The 25,139-nt window shown below is 40.6% G+C and overlaps 1 protein-coding gene across 20 annotated transcripts in view; it reads left to right on the top strand.

Annotated features, from left to right (window-relative positions):
- ZBTB20 (zinc finger and BTB domain containing 20) overlaps nucleotides 1-25,139 on the top strand; it is a 798,165-nt gene that overhangs the window by 569,724 nt on the left and 203,302 nt on the right. Inside the window, exon 9 of one of the 20 annotated variants that reach the window (XM_061628368.1) lies at nucleotides 11,592-11,637. The exons of the other annotated variants lie outside the window; for them this stretch is intronic. The gene's annotated coding sequence lies outside the window, so the exon portion shown is untranslated. The remainder of the gene's footprint in view (nucleotides 1-11,591; nucleotides 11,638-25,139) is intronic. 20 annotated transcript variants of the gene reach the window in all.

Below are 25,139 nucleotides of genomic sequence, written 5' to 3'. Positions count from 1 at the left end.
ATGCCCATATTTCTTTCATGTTGGCCATGTCACATCAAGCCACGTCCTGATTTCCCCTGGGCTTGATTTCTATAATTCCATTTTAAATTGGTGTTTTGGGGTTGCTTTCTGGTAACCGGTTCAGAAAGTATAACTTATTAGTTTAGGCAATCATGATAATATTATACTCTGTGTTCTTTTATATTGGTTGTTGTTGTGGAGACACACATTAAAGGTGTGGGCGAAATGGAAGTTTTAACCTCCCTACCTCCCCAGTGCTCCCAATGAAGGCAAAATCACTGTCCCATGCTGCTTAGCGGTTCAGGAACAGCAATATTTTCCCAGCTGCCAGATGGAGAGTGGCTAAGGACTTCATGTGGCCCACAGGCTGCCCACATGTGTCCTAGAACTTGTTGATTGATAAAGTTGACAGCACTGAATTTTCATTAGCAAGCCAAAGGCATATCCTCCAACATTTCATAGATGAAAATAGGAACCCTTGTAATACCCCTGCTCTCACTACTTGAGCTCCCCTGCTATATCCCACAATCACACACGGCTGAAGATTCTTCTCCACTTGCTCTTTTAATTGACTCTGCAATAGGCAGTGCAAAGCAGGCAAGAAGTTTCAGCTAACTGACCATAACAGGTGTTGTAGTTTTTAAGTGTTGGTTGTTTAAAAGAATCCTTGATCTTACAATGGATATGATTTTTCCTTTTACAGACTAGTTGCAATTCACATTCAATAACACTATCTGGAGTGGCAATGATGAGTGTGGATAGAAGGGAGACTTCCTCTGTCCCATGTGTGTTTATTTACATGTATATACATTTGAATCAAGAGGTATTTCCCCTCCCCCAAGGTTTAATTTCTAAAGTTCTGTGGTGTATCTCTGTACATAGTGAGTTTGATCCGGAATCATTTAGTTGAACTTAAGTCCCATTGACATTCATGTGAAAAGTTAGTCATGGCTAAGTTAAGCCCCATTTATTTAATTAATTATTATTTCTATACCACCATATCGCAAAATATCAGGGCAGTGTGCAACATTAGAACAGTGACTGGCTTAAATAAATAAATAACTGTAAAGACTGTCGGTATGAAAAGATCTTCAAGAGAAAGTCAAAAGTAAGGGGGCCTGCTGAATCTTTCCTGTCAGAGTGTTCCAGGGCATGAGACCAGTGACACTAAATGCCTGACCTCTAGTTGAGGCCAACTGGGCCTCTGTAACATGTGGGATAACTAGCAGTCCTCCTCTGGACAATCCCATTTCAACGGGAACTAAATTTAACTAAGTTGGTCCAACCCTAAGAATTTTTTTAAGTCAAAGTTTTATGAGGGACAAGTACTAGAAAATAAGGCCTGTCCCTGTTTAGGAGGGAAGCTGGAATATGTGCACAGGTCATAGTGTCACTGTGAATATAACAGGGAGTGCACTACTTGTATTGTGACAGTATATAGACCACTGAAGAAGACAATGTGATAGAAAATGGTAAAGGAACGTGATAGAAAATGCTATGTGACATTTCTCTTACTCCCATTTTCCTCGGGAATTCTGGTCGAGAGACTGAAATACCCAAGGCCACCAGTTAGTCCATAGACAAACTGAACAGTAGTCTTCTGCACCAAGCAACCTACTGGACCACACTAGCACTTAATAGATTTCAATAGTGTGCGTGTCTTCCCGAAGTGGAAGAAACTAAGCAATCTTATAACCACTTACCCAAGAATAAGTCCCATTGAAACTCAGTAGGATTGACTTCTCAGTAGACACACAGAGGATTCTGCTCCAGTATAAAAGCCAGGCTAATATGTTAAAACTTTTCTTGTTAATTTTAGGATATTTCTCAAAATAACTTTTCAAAGATGGTTAATTTATTCCATCATATTGGTTGGTAAACAAGGTGATGAGAAGTGAATTGTTTTGAAATACTTTCACAGGTTCTGAAAAGTGAAGTGCCAAGAAGTCTATATTATGCCATTTTTATATGTGTTAATGATTGCCTAACTCTGGGCTGGCTCTACCATAAGAACATAAGAATAACCTTGCTGGACCAGGCCAATGGCCCATCTAGTCCAGCATCCTGTTCTCACAGTGGCCAACCAGTTGCCCATGGGAAACTTGCACGCAGGACCTGAGTGCCTAAGGCAAGAGGTGGCTGCTTTAAGTGAGATATATCACACCATTTAAGGGCAGCAAATTATCAGTTATTTTAATGCATTATTGTATTTCTTTAGTGAAGAGAGCAGCACTATTTTGATTTTTTGCCTATCCTGATGCCTTGAAGAGGCTTTTCATTTGAAAAACAGTACTGAAATAATACACCAAAATTAAGGTAAGGCCACTACCAAAGGGATGACAGAGCTTCTCACAGAGACTGAGTTACATAGTGAAGGGGCACTTGTGGCCTTCCAGATGTTGTTGAACTCCAGCTCCCATTAGCCCAGCCAGCATGCCTAAATGGTCAGGTATGATTGGAATTATTGTCCAACAACATCTGGAGAGCCATAGGTTCCCCATCCCTGGAGAAAAGTATAGGTTATGGATGTACCCAAGCCAGCAACTTACATGCTAGATGACATTGCCAACAAATAGCTGTAGTAGAGAAATTCCAACTTTTTTAAGCTGTGACACAGATGTTATAGGCTAGATTTGAGCCCTCTTCATGCATTACTCACATGAATGAGCAACAAGGGTACAAAAGGGCTGTAGGCCAGCATACCATAGGATCCCTGCCCCCAGGATGCAGAGCTTGAGGAATAACTTCTGAAATAGGAGCCTTTTCTTTCAGTGTAGACTCCCTGTGCAATTTAGAGCCCTGGAAGTTCTGAGTTCTAAATCATCCAGGGGGGCTTTCAGAAGTTATCCCTTCAAATGCATGGGTCTCATACCTTGTTCCTTTGTGGAAGGAACTTGTGAAGAGGGCTTCAGCCATTCTCTACTGATTGCTATATAGAAAATTAATACTATAATGCTATAATTCTATACTCTAAAGCCTGTGTTCAGATTAAATTCTGTTCCTACTAAAAGATGCTTAGAAAAAATAAATAACATTGTCAAGTTTAATTGGATCTCTCTCTCTTTGGCTTCAACAAGCATTATACATTAATTTAACACTGAAAACATATGACATAAAAGCAAAGGAAGACATATCATACAAGTCAGATGATTATTCCGCTTATTGCATGAAGTACAGGGAAGATGATCGATTTTAATTTTTGTACATATTATACAATAGCAGTGTGTTCTGGAGTTACCTACTATGTTAATGCAATGTAATTAGGTTAAGTATGTCTCTGGTGGAAACAGTGCTGTATTATTATTTTTTCAAAGTTACACCCTAGCATTATAATTGGTCAAATCCTATTCTTTGTTAAAATGAAGTCATGATGTTGTCAACAAATAGAAATATAGAATATGATTTTGTGTCTCTTTCTGTTGCATGATTTTAATATACTTTTCTTCACTTTGATACTACTCGGGCCCAGCCCAACTATTAGGCAAAGTGGGACTACTGCCTCAGGCAGCCGACACTCGGTTTCATGAAAGGGCAGGCGGCAAAATAACTTGGCTAGCCCTGGTACTACATTACTTGGCTTGTGATGGTGAGGAAAACATTATTTTTGCTCTGCAGCAAAATGTCTTGGGCCAGCCCTGATACTCCTGTTTCTATGTGCAAAATTTTATGTTAGTCTCTCTTTTTAATATAACTTTTAGATAGCCTTTGATTTTTAGAAGCATTCACTGTATTTAGGTGCATTGATTTTCAGTGTTATAAAATATTTTGTTTACAAACCTCTGCGGAAAGTCAGTTTGGGTTGGTATCCTTTTGGGTCTTCCCTTTCCCCATATCTTCATCTAAGTTTGCTGATATTACCTGAGCCAATAAAGCAAGACCCATTTATGTACAGAAAATACATAAGGAAAGGAATATCATCCAATATTAGCATTGCTAAGTCAGAAGCATACCAAAGCCTGAGATTTCAAGGGTGGGCCCTACTGATATCATGGGGGCAGGTCCAGAGCTTGGAAAAGTTACTTTTTTGAACAACAACTCCCATCAGCCCAATCCAGTGGCCATGGTGGCAGGGGCTGATGGGAGTTGTAGTTCAAAAAAACTTACTTTTCCAAGCTCTGGGCAGGTCATAGTGATGTCATGAGGATGGGCCATAGTGACATCACAGGGTAATGTCATTAAGCATGATACATTAAGCATCAACCACAGTTCCTTGGAGCATACAATTAAAACAAAAACATTTCTGTGATTGGAAATTAAGATAGAAATCTTAGCTGAAAGACAGAGCCTCAGTAGGGAACATTTAATCTAGTCTACTTGATTCTGGCTAGAAGGATTTAAGTGCCCCCAGGCCAGCCTAGTCACCAGAAGGCCATTTAAGGAAGAAAGGAGCCTAGTGTTGTGGAGATGTTAGATAGAAGCACTCAAGAGTAAAGGTGGATGCCCCTGAAGGCTGCAATTCTAAACACACTTACTAAGCCCCATAGAACTCAATAGGACTTACTTCTGAGTAGATATGGTTTGGATTGTGCTGTTGGTAAAGCTTGACTAGGGATCCTCTGCAAAGATATCCATATCCAAGCAGGGTTGGCAACCCCGTGCCTGCAGTGCCCTGCCTGTACCTTTCAACATGGCTGCTCCAAACTTCTTTACATATTTGACCCTTCACTTCCGAAAGAGGTCTGAGAAATGAGTAAGAGTAAGAAGATTCTCTAACCTTTTCTGTCTACCGTGTGGGCTGCTATAAACTCACTTTGACAGCCGATCCAATTCCAGTGAGTAATTATTTGACAGAGAGAAAACACACATGGTTTGATCTCCCTTCACAGACAACAGCCTGGGAACAACAACAACTGCAGCCACACTTTCCCAGTATGTGAATTCTCTTTTGCCACTATTGGGCAAGAAACAAACCGTCATGCAACCAGCAAGGTGCATCATTTAAGGCAGACTTTCCCATCCTGTGTGCCTCCAGATGTTGTTGGACCACAACTCCCATCAGCCTCAGCCAGCATTGCCAATGGTCAGGAAAGATGGGAATTGTGGTCCAACAACATCTGGAGGCACACTGGTTGGGAAAGGCTGATTTAAGGTATAAGAGGGTTGAGCTGAGTGCATGGAATCACTGTTGTTGCTTCTATGGATGTAAGGGAGTGAGGTTAAAGGTAAATGAATTGCAAACAGAAAAATAAAAATAAAAGACAGTGATGATTTCCCAAATGCAATACCATACCAACAAGAACACAATTCCTATGAGTAAGGCAGAAAACTCAGCATCCCACAACCCGTCAAGATTCCTAACCAAAAACCAAAACTAAAAAAATCCTGGCAGCCAGGCAGCCAAGGTCACAGAAATCCCTATGCAGCACAATCTGGCCCGGGGGTTGAAGTTTGTGCAGAATGCTGTGGCATGAATGCTGGCAAGAGTGAAACCCTATTAGCACATAATACCTCTGCTCCGAAATCTGCACTGGTTGCTGATTTGCTACCAGGCCAAGTTCAAGGTGTGCTTTCCATGCTATGGGTGCCACAGAGTACTTGTTCTGCTCTTGTAAGAAATCAGTCCTTTAGTGTGGCAGCACCTATGCTTTGGAACTCCCTGCCTATTGAAATTAGGCAGACACCTTCATTGTACTGTTTTCAGCACCTGCTAAAACATTCTTGTTTAGGTAAGCCTATCCAGGCATGTAGAAGCTATTGTGTTTTTTATCTGTTTTTAACATTGTTGGTTTTATTGTTTTGAATGTTTATAAATACCTGTCTTTAACTGTTTTTGTCAATTATTTTATTAATTCCTTCTGTAAACCCCTTTTAGGTTTTTTTTACAATAAAGCAGTATATAAATGTTGTAAATAAAATACATAAATAAATGATGGAGTCACTGTGGCCTTGGGTCTCTTTCTACGTTTAGGAACAAAGGAATCTACCTTATACCAACTCAGGCCATTTGATACCATCTAGCTCCGTACTGATGACATGGACTAGCATTGGTTCTCCAGGATTCCAGGCAATAATCTTTTCCAGAAATTGAATTTTGGACGTTTGCATGCAAAACATATGGCTTCCCACTGAGCTACAGCCCTTCCCCTGTTTAAAAAGTATATTTTAAAATTGTTCTTTTCAATTCATATCACACCATTAATTTAAAGCACATTCAACACACATTTGAAGTACATGAATCACACCACAGAATCAAGGGAATTGTAGTTTAAGGGTGGTGGGAACTGTAGATGTGAGGGGGGAAACTACACTTCCCTGGATTCTTTAGGGGAAGTCATGGGCTTTAAATGAAGAAATATTTATATAAGCATTACTGTCAAATATGTATATTATTTACACAACCTGTAAAGATATTTGTACTGTAACCCTATGTTTGCTTACTCAGAAGCAAGTCCCAATGTATTCAACGGGGCTTACTCAAACAGGGAAGTGCGCACGGAACTGCAGCCTCAAGTGATAAGGAACACTCACCCAACCCAAAATTCAGAAGCATGCCATTTTAAGCTATTTTGCAACTGTCTGGTTTTTTTGGTTATTGGATTTTAAAGGGATTTATTTCTTCTTGTGAGCTGCCTTGGTTTCCAATTGGCAATCCTACCTCACATGTTTGTTGGGAAGACTGCATATATACACACACACACTGGAGATGTAAAAATAGATAGACCCCATATAATAGTTTATTGTCCAAATGAATTGGTCATTGCAGAACATTTTTAAAAATAAAATAAAATCAGTATTAGTTTCCTACATAATAAAAGCAGTGGTATCTATATAAACCCTGCCTAATTGCTTTAAAAATAGGATTGGAGGAGAGAGGAAGATTTACAATGCAAACACAGTTCTTTACTATGTTCACTCAAAAGTCCCATTGATTTACAGCACAATCCTAACAATGTGTACTCAAAAGTAAGTCCTACTGAATTCAATGGGGTTTACTCCAGGTATGTGGGATTAGTATTGCAGCTTTACTCCCAGAAAAGGAAGCATTGGATTAAAGCTTTGTATAGGGAAGGTTTTCAAAACACTGCAATCTTCAACAGCCCAGGAAAAATTAAACTTGTTTGACTCGTGAACACAAGAGAAAAAATGACTTTTGGTACTGCTGAAGGCTACCTACTTACTTAGTTTATGAGATTTTCAGATTAAACAGGAAAAAACAATCATTTTCTACCTTTGCAATGGAGTCTAAGTACTGCCTGGAGGCCCAGAAATCCCTTCTCAATCACAACCACGACTTCACTTATTGGCTAGAGCAGCCAGCTAAGAGATCCTTTCATGGAACTTGGGGGAGCGGCTGACGTTTTGGTGTATATCTCGGGAACCAGACCACCTAGAAACTTACTTTTTTAAAAAATGAAACCTGAGAGTCTGGAAATTAAGCTGACTCACCTGGACACCCGAAGAGGACCCCCAAATGCCAGAGTATCCAGCTGAAAACTGGACATTTGGTAACCCTATCCAATATTGTATCATACAGATATGTTTGATACAGTACATCCTTTGTATCAAGTGGGCCTAAATAGCCAGCCAATGACTGCCAGTCCCCAAAGTCATCAAAAGTGAAGGTTTTCTCTTCTTCCCTCCTGCCAAATGTGAAGGATTCTTTCCCTTGGTCTTCAACATTTGTGTTCTGCTGAATCTAGCATGTATAGTGATTTCTATGACCACATTGTAATCTAAACCCACATTTTAATGTCGACTTTGAGTAGCAAGTGTGTACAGCAAAGTGTCTGCATAACAGGAGGTACTTTACTTAGTTTTTTATAGCATTAATGCAGTATACTCTAATATGACACAATACACTGTATAGATTAATTTAATTTTCCATGGAGAGCTTTGTTCAATAAAAGCAAGAAGAAATCACATTTAATAGAACATATAACCTCTTGAATTCTAGCTATTAAATCTGTTATTCCCACTTTAAGTAGTGAATGAAACTATGCATGGACTCTACACAAATGTTGTCCCATCTTAAGCTGCCAGTTGACGATTCCTTATTTTACAGTCACCCTGCTGTTTTGGGGTGTTTGTGGCCTCATTTCACACTATTATTATGCTGTCACTTTCTTGATAAAGATGATTCAAAACTCAGTCTCATGGACTGACATTTTCCTTTTATATAACATACCTGCAGTATTTCTCTCCCTTTGTTCTAATATTGAAACCTTCTAGCTACCATATGACGTCTCTTCTGGCTTGTCAGTCCAGCTATAGCTGTATTCATCTTGCAAGCTGAAATGTAATTTCTGTGATCTCTCACTCTCTAAGACAATCAATATTCCCTGCCTTCTACATGCCAGCTTTTCTGACTTCTCTGGCATGAACATATAATCTCCTTCTGGGTTCCAGATGGGCTGGTGCAAGAGATTGCACCACCTCCTACCACCCCAGCCCCCCATTCCTCCCCTTCCTGCTTCACCGCCGCTGCCGCCACAGTCCTGCAAAAATCTCTTAAACTGGCTCTGCAAACAAGCTTTGGTAAATTGCTTTCCCATCCAGAATTGAAGTCCTATCTAAAGGAGAAGCCTCCATTAGCCCCAGTCCACAATGGAAGAGATATTTTATGAGTTTTCTTGCGTCGCTGTCTATTTTAGGGCACCAGGCAAAAATGTTTCTTTCTACCCAGGTTTTCAGCCCTTAATCTGGAGGATTTTAGGTATTTGTGGCCTTTTTTTAATGGGGAGGGATGTGTTAGACCTGCTTTTTTTATATGTATAGATGTGTTTTTAGGTTCTCATTCTGTTATGGCTTTTATACTTGGTTTTAATGTTTGTACTATTTTTGTAAGTCGCTTTGGGTCACTTTTGTGAAAAAGCAGCTAATGAAGAGTGCAGTGATTGACTGGGCATATAAGGGGTAGATGATCTTTCAGGTATCCTGTCTCACACTGCATAGGGCTTTGTATACCAAAACCAGAACCTTGAATGTGGCCTTGTAATGTCATACTGCCAGGGGAACTGTGGTTTAATGTGGGTGCACTAACCAGATTTTAATGCATGATCAAACCAGGATCACAGTGCGGAAGCCAGCGTGCAACAGGAGGGGCAAGGCAAGGAGCAAGGGAGGAGTTATGTAGGCCAGATACTCATTCTTTACTGTGCTCTGATGCTGCACTTGTTGGGATAGGGCAGGGCGAGATGTCAGTGGAGAGTCTTGGGGGATCTCTGGCTTGACAGAAGGTGCATGTGTACATGTGCACCTTTGAGTCTGCTACCACCAACCTTGAGCTCCCCTGACCTTGCAGCCCTGACCTGTTCCTGACCCAATCAGCACAACACAACTTCCCAGTTGCCAGCTCCAATCCACTACTGGAATAATAATAACTTGTGGTTACATGTTAATGCAAATATTATTGCTATTTTTGATTCATGGAGATAGTGGTTTAATCACAGAAAGCACTTAGCACACCAAACAATTGTCTAGAAAACACATTAAGTTTTCTAAGCACAATCTTTCAAGATCTGAAGAACAGTTTTTATCACTTGTCAGAGGGAGGAAGAAAGTGTTGTCCAGGGAAAGTCCCAGACCAAACAGGAAGCCTTTTATTGTTCTGCTGGCTAGTATGGCTCAATGGCCAGACTGGGTAAGTAGAACCACTCAAGACCAGAAAACACTTCACTGTCCATAAATATTCTCTAAACTGTATGGCTACTGACACTGGTGCATTTGGATGGGGTGATGTTGCTAGTAATGCTTATCAATCTTCTTAGAAAATGTACTCTTTCTGCAGGGCCTAGTTTACATTAGAACAGTGTTTCCCTATAATAAGCCTGTTTGTGATTAAGCCAGAATATGAAAGTCAGAAAAGCTCCATCCTGCAGGGTATTAGGTGTGAAAAGCAAATGCATACAATCACAGACAGCTGTATCTTTCTATTTCCACATGTTCTTTAGGGGAATTTCTCATTCTTATAGCTTGCTACTGTTGTTTAGAGCAGACAGCTCAGAGTGTAATGAGGCTGCTATGTATAAACCAGCCCAGTCTGGATTATTCTGAGCCACCATATGAAAGAATATTAATTCTCACCTCATTTTAAATTGAGATTGTTACATCTGAACTGGCCCAATGAAGTCATTGATATTTTCTTCATGATGCAGACCCTGGTACCTGATGCCTAGTTGTACATGATGGGTTCAGTGCAGTTAAGATTAGTCATGGCTTACTGAAGGGAATGAAGCAAGCTAATTTCAGCACACCTGTAGAATCTGGTTTCAGTTACTACATTTGATTTGGGTCTAACATGTTTTCCAGGGTTACTGATATGTGGAGATACATGATTGTCCGTATGCTTCCAATACATAGCAATATTATGAGTCCCAGCAACTTAAATTATTTCACTTGCTTGATAAAATATGTCATATGACATACAGTTTTGACCTACAGTAGTATCTGTCATTACGTTCCAGAATCTAATATTCCACAACTGCTAAAAACCTAAATAATGGTAAATGTCATTCTGCTCTCTTAACTGGGAAAAATATGCACTACCTTGCCACATAATTGCCTGAGTGGTACCATTATCCCATCAGCCACCAGGGAAGAGAACTATGTGGACAAGCAAAGGGGGTGCTTAAAGGCATGATTCCAAGCTGACTAAGGTTCTGTTGGAAAGTAAGCAGGCTGGAGATTTACGGAAAGGAGACCTGCATAACTCTCAACAAATCCCGCCCGCCCCCCCAGCCAGGAAATAGAACAATCCTGGGACCTCTATCTGTCCCTCTCTGCACAAGTGGTAATTTCAACGGCATGTTCTAAACACGTAACGCCATGCAACTGTTGGGAAAATGTTCTAGAGCAGTGGTTCCCAACCTTTATGAGTACAGGACCCCCTTTGTAACCTCAAAAATTATGTGACCCCCACATGTTAATTGTTGCTCCTCCTCCTGCTGCCACTGTGACCATCACCATGATTTGCATGCAGGTGGAGAAACAGAGGCAGAAGAGAGAGAGAGATCTGCCTGGCAGGAAATTAAAGCCCAATAAATATGCAATAAATTTAAATACACGCTTCACTCCAAGCCTGTATGCAAAATCAAAATAAGAGCAAGTTGGGTGCTGGGGGTGGGGGCAGGTGAGTGTGAGTGGGCAGAGAGAGAAGAAAAAGAGAAAAATAATGTGAAGGGGCAGGGATAGAGGGCGGAAATGCGTGTCAAGTTGTGGGTAGGGGAGAGGTCCGGTGAGTCGAAAGAAGGTAGTAAGTAAGAGGTTCAGTGGAAAAGTGAAGAGGAGCAGCCACGTGGGAGGGAGGGTGCTCGGGACATGAGGACAGGGAGGAGGAGGGTTAGAGTAAAGTGGGCTGTGTGTCCATTCTAGGTGCTTCCTTTCTTGGAGTGACCTGTGGTGGCAGTGAGACCTCAAAACAAGCACACATGGTCCCACTTCTCTCCTTTTCCTCACTCCCCCTCCTGTCCCCTTCCACCAAAGAGAGTATCCCATAGGAGGGAGAAGAGGGAAGTAGATGGTGAGCATGACCTTGGAATCTTCCTCAACCACTGCCTCCTTTCTCTTCCTCCCTTTCTGAGACAAAGGGATGAAGAGTGACCACCCCTTCTTTTCTCTCTCTCACCTCTCCATCACCACCACCTTCCCCTTAGCCTGGTAACAGCCTGTGTGGGACTACAGGAAAATGCACTGGGAGAGGTGAGTATGCTGCTGCGTTCCTCTTTCTGTGTTGTTCACATTGTAGGAGTCTGGTGGGTTGTGGGAAGAGGTTGCAAGAAGGACAGAGAACCCCCCTCTCACTCACTCACACACACCCCATTCCTACTCAATATATGTCGGCCACCACTCTCCTCCTCCTGCTATTGCTGCTGCCGTCACCTGTCTGAGCGGCATGCAAAGGCCTACCTTTCTCCATCGGGTTGAGGAGCTGGGAGCCCAGGAAGAGCAATCAGCAGCTGGTTTCCTTGGGATCGGGGTGAGGAGCTGGGAATGAAAGTCACTTACACTTACTCAGTTTGTTTCAGCTGTCCTGAACACTTTTAAAAGAAATTAATAAAGAATTCCTCTCTTGGCTCTTCACGGCCACGCCAGGATGACTTCCTGGCCCCTCTGGGGGTCACAGACCACAGGTTGGGAACCACTGTTCTAGAGCACAGGCCTCACCTAATTACAGGAAGACTTACATTATAATTGTTTGCTGTATCTGAGGGAGAGTGTAGAAGGGTTCCGGCAAAGGGGACTATAAGAAAGGACGGGTAGCTTGCCCTGTGCTCTGCCTCTGGACTACCAGCTTAATTCAGAAGAGCAGAAACAGACAGATGTCAGGAAGAAGAGCTTTTTTAAACCTTGTATGCCTATCTGCCTATTGGAAAGGTGGAGAAATCTTAGATTTTCCCTTTAATATCATTGCCCTGGCCATGAGAAATGCCACTGAGAAGCAGGCAGATAAAGATAGACACGCTACCAAAAGAGGAAGGACTAGGCTCACCACCAGGAACTGTGCACATAAAAACTAGCGTGTCAGGCAGAAGGCTAGACTAGATGTTTTCCCAAACTTCTAGTTTACTGTTTTGAAGTCCTTTGTCATACAGAACAGCATCCAGTCATATCAGTTTCCACCTGCAGTTTGCAATGGTACAGCCAAGGCACAAGTTTACAATCTTAGTGAAAAGCTAGGACTCTGTTGCCATAGTGAGAACTAGGCCTCAGGTGCAATAGCCCACCTTTACACTAGTGAGGCGATGAGAGAGTAGAACTTCTCGGGAGACTGGAGCCCCCTCTTTTTAAAAAAAATGATGCACTGTGTTTCTCTGGCTTTATTTTGACTTCTCTATATTTACTGGGATATATCCCTGTTAGAGTTGCCAGGTCTCCAGTTTTCACCCAGAGACTCCAGATTTTTAGGGTCCTCTCCGAGTCACAATCTCTGGACTCTCAGCTTTCATTTTTTTAAAAAAAGTTTCTAGGTGGTCGGGTTCAACAGATACTCACCAAAATGTCAGCCCCCCAACTTCTTTTAAATGAGGTCGTAGCTGGCTGTTCTAACCCCGTCCTTTCAGGTTTGTAGCCAATAAGTGAAGTCATGGTTGTGATTGACAAGGGATTTGTTGACCTCCAGGCAGGGCTGGCGCCAGGCATGCCAGAGCCCTTGAGCACCAGCCTGCCCCGGGCCCCAGCACACACACATATGAATGCCCATCCCACCTATCTCTCTCTGAAGGGCCCCTTCTTAGGGTGGATGGAAAGCAGTAGCTTCCGCGATCTGCACTGTGGATCGCAGGAGGCAGTTCCAAGGTACCCATACACACTGCTGCACAGACCTGCGACAGCCACCTGCAACATGTTCCGCATACCTCTCAAAGTAAATGCTGGTTGCCAGGGTGACTGACGCCAGGCATTCCAGGGCCCATCGCACTGCAAGCGCAAATCTGCTATCAACCAAGATGGTGGCTGAGGTTTCCCTAACAGCCTGATGCCTCTGCCGCCATCTTGGTTGATGGCACGCATGCGTGCTACCGTGCCATCAACCAAGATGGTGGCAGAGCATCAGGCCCTTAGGGAAACTTTGGCTGCTATCTTGGTTGATGGTAGACGTGCACCCACAGCATGACAGGCCCCAGCATGCCTGGCACTGCCCTGGCGACCAGCATTTACTTCGAGAGGTAGGTGGAGCATGTTGTAGGCGGCCATTGCAGGTCTGCACAGCAGTGGCGGATGCCTTGGAACTCCCTCCCGTGATCTGGGCTGCGGATCGCGGAACCTACAGCTACACACCCACCCTAAGGAGGAACCCAGGGGCTCTCAGGCAGGGCCCAACTTAGCTGCCCCCTGGCACCGGCCCTGCCTCCAGGCAATAGCTAGAACCCTTTGCAATGCCAGAAAACTGTTGTCTTTTCCTGCTAGTCTGAAAATCTCATAAATTGAGTAAGTTTAGAGCTTTCAGCAGTAGTAAAAGTCCCTTTCTGTGTGCAGGTCAGGAGATGTAGAACAAAAAATCACAGCAGGATCTTGGTAGGCAGTTGTTTACTGTAAACAATTTCAGTTATGATTATAATGAAAATGTACATGCAGGGTTTTTTATAATTACTTGCATATTTTACATTTTATATTTCAAATAATTTTTGAACAGAAGTTTAAAAGAAGTGCACATGCAGCTTATGATGCCATTACAATGTATTATACTTTTCTAATTATGAGGAGTCAAACAAGTTTAACTTTTCCTGAACTGTGGAAGAGGGGCAGTTTATTTATCTAATTCATAGACTGTTTTGGAAACCTTCCCAATATGAAGTTTTCATCCTATACTCGCTTTTCTGGGAGTAAAGCTGCCATGCTAATGCCACATATCCAGAGTAAACCCCATTAAATTCAAAAGAATTAACTTTTGAGTAGACATGGTTAGGATTGTGCTGTAAATCAATGGGACTTTTGAGTCAGCATAGCAAAGGATTGTGTTTGTATTGTAAATCTTTCTCTCCCCCTCCAATCCTATATTTTAAAGCAATTAGGTAGGCCTTACCTAGGTGTTACTGCTTTTATTTTACAAGAAACTAATACGGATTTTATTTTTAAAAAAATGTTCTGCAATGACCAACTGGTTTTGACAATAAACTATTATATGGGGTGTATGTATTTTTACATCTCCTCTGTGTGTGTGTATATGGCGTCTTTCCAACAACCTTGTGAGGTAAGGTTGCTGATTGAAAACCAAGGCAGCTCATAACAAGAAATAAATGCATTTAAAATCCAATAACCATAAAACAAGTATAAAACAGTTGCAAAACAACTTAAAGTGGCATGATTCTGAATTTTGTGTTGGGTGAGTGAAGTTCCTTATTACTTGAGGTTGCAGTCCTGTGCACACTTGCCTCTTTGAGTTAGCCTCATTGCATACATTTGGACTTGTTTCTGAGTAAACATGCATAGGATTGCACTACAAATATCTTTACAGGTTGTGTAAATAATAAACATCTTCGACATTCATGCTTATATAAATATTTCTTCATACTGTGTCCTGATAAGTATCTGTTTTCACACCATGCTTGTATATTATTATTTCCTCTACATTTTAAGTGTGCTGTTCTTCCTTGAGGTGGTCATGGTCCCCCTCTGTTGTTTTCACTCTGAGGAGCAGATTAGGCTAAGAGATGGTGAGTAGCCCATGGTCACCCAGTAAATTTTGTAGCTGATTTCCATTTTAAAAAATTAATTAAAATAATTTGCATACAAAGTTTATTAAGTAGCTCCACACAATATGTTTAAAACACACCCAACTTGCATTTAAAGCGTATGACCAAAGAATCCTGGGAATTGTAGTTTCCCCCTCACAGTAGTAGTTCCCACCACCCTTAACTGTTTTAACTGAATGGTGTGGATCTGCTCTCGGTATGCTGTGCATTCATTAGTGAATTGAAAAGAACAATGCTAAAAGATACTTTTTTAAACGAGAAGGGTTGAAGCTCAGTTTTGGGGCACATGCTTTGCATGCAAAGGCCCAAAATCCAATCTCTGGAAAAGGCTATTGCCTGGAATACCAATGCTAGTCCATGTCATCAGGTCTGAGCTAGATGGAACCAAATGATCTGTGTTGGTATAAGGCAGATTCCTTTGTTCCTAAAAGAGGAAAGAGACCCAAAGGCCACAGTGACTCTGAAATTTATTTACATATTTCATTTACAACATTTATATACCACTATATTGTAAACAACCTCAAAGTGGTTTACAGATGGAATTAAAACAATGAAATTATTGGCAAAAACAGTTAAAGACAGATATTTAAAAACATTCAAAACAATAAAACCAACAATGAGTTAAAAACACATAAAAAGCTTAATAGCTTCTACATGCTTGGGTTGGCTTGCCTAAACAAAAATATTTTTAGCAGGTGCCAAAAAGAGTACAATGAAGGCACCTGCCTAATGTGAATAGGCAGGGAGTTCCAAAGCAATAGGCAGGGAGTTCAGGACACTGCACTTTAAGAAGGATGCAGACAAACTGGAACAGGTTCAGAGGAGGGCAACAAGTATGGTCAGGGGACTAGAAACAAAGCCCTATGAGGAGAGACTGAAAGGGACCAGGATCTCTTCTTGATCGTCCTAGAGTGTAGGACATGGAATAATGGGCTCAAGTTGCAGGAAGCCAGATTTCGACTGAACATCAGGAAAAACTTCCTACCTGATGGAACGCCTCTCCCAATATGAACCCACCTGTACACTACGCTCAAGATCAAAGGCCCTCCTCTGGGTGCCTACTCCAAGGGAAACTCGGAGGGTGGCAACAAGGGAGAGGGCCTTCTCAGTGGTGGCTCCCAAATTATGGAATGATTTCTTTGACAAGGTGCGCCTGGCGCCAACACTGTTATCCTTTTGGCACCAGGTCAAGACTTTCCTCTTCTCCCAGGCATTTTAGCATGTGTTTTAAATTGTTTTAAATTTTAAAATTGTGTTTTAAATTGTTTTTAAAATATGTGTTTTAAATTGTATATTTGTTTTAATGTTTTTGGTTGCTGTAAACCTCCCAGAGAGCTTCGGCTATGGGGTGGTATACAAGTGCAATAAATAAATAAATAAATATCTGTTAGAGCAGTATGACAGTGGAACCAATGGACAATAAGGCAAACACCAGTCAAACCTTTCTGGAGACAATATTCTACAATTGGGGCACCACCCTCGAGACTGCCCACCTGCCTCAGCTTAGTAGTTGGGGCTACTGAGGATCATAATGTACTGATAGGTACATCTGGAGACAGACAGTCCTTCAAATATCCTGGTCCTAAACTGCAAAGGGCTTCTAAAGACAAAAACCATGTATGCATGTTTGCTTTTGGTGGGAAAGGCTGCACAGGGGTGGGTACTGATTTCTTTATGCATATTTTCATAATTTCCACCTGTATGGTTTTTTTAAAATGTTAACACATTTATTAGGAAAAATGTAAATAAATAAACAAAATTACATACCAATATTTAACTTAAAAAGAAAATGTGTCTGTATACACACACATACATACACACACATATACAGACAATCATACATATACAGTTGCATTTTCAGATTCATTCTGTTGCTGACTTTTCTCCCAAATACTAAGTCCAGGGGACCGTCCCATTTTTAATAATGTATTACCGCAATTTAGTTGGGCCAAATATAGATCAGCTGTTGAATCCTCTGATTTTTTGTGGAGATTCCTAATTATTTGTACTCCATTGAAAACTTAACTTGTGCCAAGATAGACCAGATATTTCAGTGCCCCTCTTCTCCTAGTTCTTCCCCAGTTTAGGCCTTTTATTTATCTCATTTCATTGGCCCATTCTGCTTGCCAATCTGGAACACTTGTTGCAGATGAGAAGTAAACTTCACATCTGAAACTGCATTTCTGTTTCCAGACTGTGTATCAATGGAAACAGAGGACCCCATAGAATGCAGCATGCTTTACATCTAATGTGACGTTTATTTGATGGCAGAAGAAAATTGATTCAAGTCCCACCAGACGTTTGCCATCATGTTTTATGTATTTATCCAGCAGTGGTGGTTCATAATGTCCCTTGACAAATCCTATTATTCCATTGGCAATAAGGTGATAGAAAGTGCTCAGCATCTTGAAATGTGCATGTTTGTTAACCATTTCTGAGATGTGCATAGAAGGGAAATGACATAGTATATCTACCATACAGATATTTCTGAGGAACTTGATATTTGCAAATTTATTTTTATGAATATCTGGAAGCAAGTCAGGATCTTTAAAATGCTGTGACTCAAATGTAGACTATAATTTTCTGTTAATCTATATAAAAATACTGTAACAACTCCGTAACAAAAAAATCTGAAGGTAATGGCAGCGTTCAAGAATGTTCTATTCATACCTATCCAATTTTTCAATCTTACTGCTAAATCACCCATGTTTTTAAAACATGGAGAGTATTTATTAGGACATGGAACTGAAAATAGAGCCAAATTAAAATTGATATTTGAAATGTTTCTGGTCTGATTTCCCCACTCCACCCCAATTACATCAGTTTTGAACATCAGGTGGAAATTTTAAATTAGGGCTGTGCTTCATTTTTGTGAGATTTTTACTGCACAAGTTCCAGTTCAAGCTGGTGGGACAAAAATATTTGCAAAAAAATTTTTTATCATTAACTCTGTTGTACACTTTTTTCATTTTTTGTCCACAGCTATTGCTGCTTAGCAAAGGTTGGATGATAGCAGAGTAAGAATCCATTGAATCTCCATTGGCTAGATAACTAGACTGTCCCCTACCTTTCCACACTATGGTGACAGTTTTGTTGTCCCCAGTACTGTGCAGCAAAATGTCTACATCAATTCAACTTTATTCATGGATAGTTGGAGCAGAATGTGGATGGAGATGTGCATTCAGATGGACACATCTGAAGATACATGCACACCCGTTTCAAAGCTGTGTGGATGGATGACATCTCTGTTAGACTGTACAATAAAGTGTGACCGGATTGGGAATGTTGGCCCAATTGCCTGAACTCCACACATACACACACACATGCGCATTTGGTAACATTTTGCAAAGGGGTACAAAAATGCTGAAAAGGGATTTCGAGGAGAGGGAAAACAATGTTCAAAACCCATACACCTGTTTTGGCTCAGCACTATTTGACCTACAGAGGCATAACTGAGAGGCATGTGATAACTTTGAATCTGTTTCAAGCAAGACAAAATTCCTCAAAGGTATTTGTCCTTACTGCCCTAAAACCTCTCTGTCTCTCACTCAAACAAGACGATATAAAATCATTTTACAAGCAAAGCCATATGTATGGCAATTATGAAAAGCAATTTTTAATGTTTTCATAGACTGCAATTCACTTAGGAGTAATCCAATAGGCTTGTATTGTATTTGAGGGAGATTGTTCCAGAGTGGCTTGTGGATTATATAGTGGCACAAAGCAACTCTTTCCATGCCCCTTTTTGTATAAATTCATACTGTCCTATAGTCCAGAATATGAAGCGTTGGAGCCAAACCATTGAAAAACAGCTCACATGAGGGAAGCTTAAATGCACATGTATTGTGATTAAATTTGGCTTATATACAAATATCTAGGAGATGTATATGCCAAGCCAACCATTGGTATGTATGAATTGATTGAGATACATCCCAGTAGCCTTGGAATATTGTTTTTTTTTTTAAAGCAATAACATCGGAGTGGATTAACAGAAGCATAGATAATAAAAGTGTTGCTCCCCTTGGTACTGTTTAGGCGTTACCTGAAATAATGTGCCCTGGTTTGGATACTATATTTTTATAGGGTGTTGACAAAGTGAAGCGGGTTCATAGCAAAGCAATCAGTTGATTATGTCTTTAGAATGCAAAATATGTGAAGAAAGATTGAAAATGTAAAATATTTAACCTTGAAAAAAGATCATTAAATGAGAGTTTGTAACAGTTTTTAAAGTACAAAAATTGTTGCCATTAAAAGATGATGATTTGATGTCTCCATAGATATAGAATAGGACAAAACAATGGTGGGTGAAGCTATGGAAATGTTTACTGAGGTGATAGATATGGTTTTATTGAGTGTATAAATAGCTGTATCTATGTAACCCAGATGCTGCAAACCTTGGATGTCCCCACATATGCTGATACTCTTATCCCATTTTGGTTCCATATCTGTTGGCACTCTCCACTGAATTTGCTACTACAGGAGGTGATGTAGATATTAAAGTCACCAAGAATAAGAACAAGGAAGGAAGGTCTGGTAGGATGATAGGCTACAGCAATGTAAAGTACAATGTACAGATTATCTAGATCCATTCTGGTCTGGCTTCTAGCTCAGTTTTGGCTCTGGAACAGCCTTGCTGCCCTGATTGATTACCTGTATCAGGAGAGAGATGGGGCAATGCTGTTTTGTTCTCCTTGACTTCTTGGGCTTTTGACACCATTGACCACGGTGTCCTTCTGGAGCGACTGGAGGAAGTGGGAGCTAGAGGTGTTGTATGGCAGTGTTTCTGCTCCTGCCTGCAGGACCACTACTAGAAAGATTTGTTGCTCATCTCTGTGGGTTTTGGGCTATGGGGTCTATTCTTTCTCCTGTGCTATTTAACATATATATGAAACAGTTGGGAGCTGACATCCAGGGATTTGGAGCCCATTGTCATCAGTATGCCGGTGGCACACAGCTCTATCTCTCCATTCCATCTGAATCAGGATGGAATGGCTTCTGTGTCTAGGAGTGCTTATTCCCAGCTGATTCTGATTCACCAGCTATGGCTATTGCTACACTGGACAGCCTGGCCTCAGTTGCCTATGCTCTGGTGACATCCCATCTGGACTACTGTAATGTGCTGTATGTGGGGCTGTCCTTGAAGACAGACTGAAGGCTGCAGCTAGTACAGAATGCAGCTGCTATGCTATCAAGTGGGGCAGCCTGATAGGATCATGTATCACTGGTCCTGAATGCACTGCACTGGCTCCCAATAAGCTACTCCTGTTTACCCATGCATTTGATGGCTGAAGGGGACTGTTGCTGGAAGCCTGGAGATCATAGGATAAAAGAATGTTTTTAACTGTAACTGTTTTAGAATGTTTTTAACTGTTTTTACAATGCTTTTCTTTTTGTTGTTAAATTGTTTTTGTTGATATGTCTGCTGCCCGTGGCTCCTTTGAGAGGAAGGGCAGGATATAAATTCAATTGTTGTTATTGTTATCAATAGAGAGTAGAGATGAACATAACACACTTCAAGAGAGGTGAAAGAATACAGAAATTGTTGAGAGAAATTAAAATAGCTACTGGGGAAAAAATAAAACCCACCCCATTGTTCTTACTTGTGGGGCAGATGGAGTGGGGGATAATGAAAGGGACCACAGGGAGAAAAGAGGGGAATCACTAAATCTGAAGATGGCCAGATTTTAATTAGAGCAAAGCAAATAAACTGATGAAAGCACAAGATCCTGTAAAAGAGCAGCTCTGTTAAAGAGAGAGAGAATGACAATTTAAAAACACACTTGAGAAGAAAGATGAGAAGCATGAAATATGAAGGGGTTTGGAATTACTAGATTGAGATATAGGGCCAGGATTTATAGAAATATCACCTTCCAGCAACAAGAGATGAATAAGGGGAAACAGGAACTTAAAAGATTGAGGGCATTGCACTATGAAAGAAAGAAAAAAGTCCAAATAAAAATAATATACTACAAACCATGTCTACAAAGCAAGGTAAAAGGAATAGAAAGCAAAGAAGAAACTAAAGAAAAGCAGTCGTCTTTTAAAAGGGGGGTGGGTGGGAGGAAGAGAGAATAATGAAAAGAACCAGTTGCATGTTTTGCTCCACCCCAAGCTTCCTGGCTCACTGTAGTCACTTGCTTTCTGTCAAGCAGGAGTAGTTTCTGGTAAATGGATCATAGTTGCAAACATTACTATAGGATAAGTGGTTCTGAACATGTAGTGAATCATCATTTTCTGCTCACCAAGACACAGTTGTTGGAGCAATCAACCTCATGATCAACTCCAAAAATGTCTTGCATGGGGCACTAAATGCAGCTGTACTTTGAACTTTGTCTTATTTTAGAATAAGTTACACATGCAGAACTTCTGTACTATATTATATACACAAGCTTTGAAAAGTGGCTCAGAAAATACTGTTGACATTTTCCCTCTATATTGCACCAGTTTTGTTTTGTTTTTAAAGGACAAATCATAATAAAACCACTGAAGAGACTGCAATACAAAATAGGTGTGAAATCATAAGAAGATTTATCATTGGCTGCCTGTCAGAAATACCTCCTACTGTAAAGGGTTAATGACTTTGGTAATTAACAAAGACATTTTAGATTACCATTTAACATGATCATTCCATGTTAGCAAAGAGCAAGCAAGCAGATCCTAAGCTTTGGCTGGAGAATGTTTCTGGTGATTTTGCAGTGCTGAAGCCTGTGTTTAAGACAGAATCAGAAATATCTACCTGAACATTGAAAGTGTTTGAGCGCATGCATTTGTAAAACCTTAATGCATGTATCAGTAATGAAAATCTTAATTAAGGAAACTGAATCATTGTCCATGAACGCTTTTTCTTCTCTCCTGAAGTCCTTTGTGTATTGCAGCATCTACCTGGCCCAGATAGACAGAGCTCTTCAAGAGCTTGTCTGGCAGATCTTCTTTTGATTATTAACAGCTAACAAATAACAAAATCTCCCTCTTCTTTTGTCTTGTTGCTGAGGCTGGAAACAAGGGCACACAATGTTCTGTAGGATTTGTTTATTTTTGGAGCTTTTTTTTTTTTTTTTAAAAACCTTGCTTTTCTATTATGCCAGTTGGTTTAAAATAAAGCAGTGTTGATCAGAACTAATTTAGGCAGCTCTATAGATGCTGAAATTTAACAGACAACAATTCTCACACAGTAGTGTACCTTTCCATTTTAGAAACAATGCACTGGCATTGACCAGTCTATATGTAAGAAAAAGGGTGGTGAGTTTATTTAAGTTTTTACAAATTAAAGTTAAGCTTTCCACAGCAACCTACCCCTTTAAAGTCCATTTAGCACACAAAAAAGGATCTTTTTAATGTAGTGGGCAGGAAAAATATAGTATTGAAGCACAAAGGCTTTCTTTCAGCTATCTTATCAAGATTTTTGTTAAATCATTCCGCTGTTTAGAGTGTTCTATGAGACTCAAACTAAATGCTTTCAAGAGCTGTGGTGTGGAATAGGAATGCCTGGATCAGCTGTAGCTCAAAGGAACACCTTCTTAGTCAGTGCTGTGTGGGTATCCCTATTGGTGAGTCACTTCAGGCAGCAGAGTAGATGGAAAAGGGCCAGTATTTCTTGAGAGACCAATCCCTTACATAACAGGTGCTAAGAAAGACCTCTCTCTGAGATCCTGGAGAGTTACTGCCAGTCAGAGGAGACAATATTGAACTTGCTGGACAAACAGTGTAAGGCAGTTTCCTATTGGTTGCCCAGGCCCCACCTTGGTTGACAGGAATGCCATGCTTAAGGAGATTAGAGAAAAGACAGCTTCCAAAATTGTTCTCAGTTCCTCGAAGGAGAATCTGCCTTGCAGCTAAAGCCAGAAACTACTAGAAAATGCTCAGACAAGTTGTTGTTGTTGTTGTTATGTGCCTTCAACTCGATTACGACTTATGGCGACCCTATGAATAAGCGACCTCCAAGAGCATCTATTGTAAACCACCCTATTCAGAACTTGTAAGTTCAGGTTTGTGGCTTCCTTTATGGAATCAATCCATCTCTTGTTTGGCCTTCCTCTTTTTCTACTCCCTTCTGTTTTTCCCAGCATTGTTGTCTTTTCTAGTGAATCATGTCTTCTGATTATGTGTCCGAAGTATGATAACCTGTTTCATCATTTTAGCTTCTAGTGATAGTTCAGGTTTAATTTGTTCTAACACCCAATTATTTGTCTTTTTCGCAGTCCATGGTATGCACAAAGTTCTCCTCCAACACCACATTTCAGATGAGTTGGTTTTTCTCTTACCCGCTTTTTTCATTGTCCAACTTTCACATCCATACATAGAGTTAGGGAATACCATGGTCTGAATGATCCTGACTATAGTGTTCAGTGATACACCTTTGCATTTGAGACCTTTTCTAGTTCTCTCACAGCTGCCCTCCCCATTCCTAGCCTTCTTCTAATTTCTTGACTATTGTCTCCGTTTTGGTTAATGACTATGCCAAGGTATCCTTGACAAGTTCAATGTCCTCATTGTCAACTTTAAAGTTACATAAACCCCACACAGCCATGAAGTTCACTGTGTGACCTTGGGCCAGTCACTGCCTCTCAGCCTCAGAGGAAGGCAATAGTAAACCACCTCTGAATACCACTTCCCATGAAAACCCTATTCATAGGGTCGCCATAAGTCGGAATCAACTTAAAGGCAGTCCATTTCCATTTTCAAATCTTCTGTTGTCATTACTTTAGTTTTCTTGACATTCAGCTGTAGTCCTGCTTTTGTGCTTTCCTCTTTTACTTTCATCAGCATTAGTTTCAAATCATTCCTGGTTTCTGCTAGTAGTATGGTATTGTCTACCTATCTTAAATTATTTATATTTCTCCCTCCAATTTTTGCACCTCCTTCATCTTGGTCCAATTCCTCTTTCAATATGATATATTCTGCTTATAGATTAAACAAGTAGGGTGATATAATGCACCACTGCCTCACACCCTTTCCGATTGGAAACCAAATGGTTTCTCCAGTAGCCTCTTGTCCAGAGTATAGGTTGCGCATCAGAACAATCAGATGCTGTGGCACCCCCATTTCTTTTAAAGCATTCCATAGTTTTTCATGATGTACACAGTCAAAGGCTTTGCTATAATCTATAAAGCACAGGGTGATTTCCTTCTGAAATTCTTTGGTCCATTCCATTATCCAACATATGTTTGCAATATGATCTCTGGTCCCTCTTTCCTTTCTAAATCCAGCTTGGATGTCTGGCATTTCTTGCTCCATATATGGTAAGAGCCTTGTTGTAGAATCTTGAGCATTACTTTACCTGCATAGGATATTAAGGCAATAGTTGATAATTACTGCATTCCCTGGGATCCCCTTTCTTTGGAATTGGGATGAGTATTGAACACTTCCAGTCTTTGGGCCATTGTTTAATTTTCCATATTTGTTGACAATTTTTTGTCAAAATTTGGACAGATTGCATCTCAGTTGCTTGTAACCTCTATTGGTATGCCATCTGCAAATTGGTAATTTGTTTCTTCCAAGTATTTGAGGAGCAGCTTTCACTTCACATTCTAAAATTTCTGGTTCTTTATCATACGGTTCCTCCGTGAATGAATCTGTCATCCATGCATCTCTTTTATAGAGTTCTTCAGTATATTCCATCTTTATTTTATTTCATTTCGATCAGTCGCTGTGTTCCCCTGTCGATTCTTCAACATCCCTGCTCTTGGTTTAAATTTCCCTTTAATTTCTCCAATCTTTTGGAATTGGGCTCTTGTTCTACCCTTTTTGTTGTCCTCTTCTATTTCTATACAATAACCATTGTAATAGTTCTCTTTGTCCCTATGAACTAGTCGCTGTATTATTGCATTTAGGGTTCTAACCATGTTTCTATCTCCTTTTGCTTTTGCTTTCCTTCTCTCTTTAACCATTTTAAGATTTTCTTAAGAGTTTCAGACAAGTATGTGCCTCATATATATTGGGTAGACAAGATTAAGGTGTTATGACAACAGTCTGCCGTTGCCTCTGCATACGTAGGCTTGCGTTCTGAGAGAT

This window comes from Rhineura floridana, chromosome 5 (assembly GCF_030035675.1).
Source record: "Rhineura floridana isolate rRhiFlo1 chromosome 5, rRhiFlo1.hap2, whole genome shotgun sequence".
In the NCBI taxonomy this organism is placed as follows: domain Eukaryota; kingdom Metazoa; phylum Chordata; class Lepidosauria; order Squamata; family Rhineuridae; genus Rhineura; species Rhineura floridana.
The sequence above is the reverse complement of the archived record's forward strand: the minus strand, read 5'-3'. Positions and strand labels throughout refer to the sequence as shown.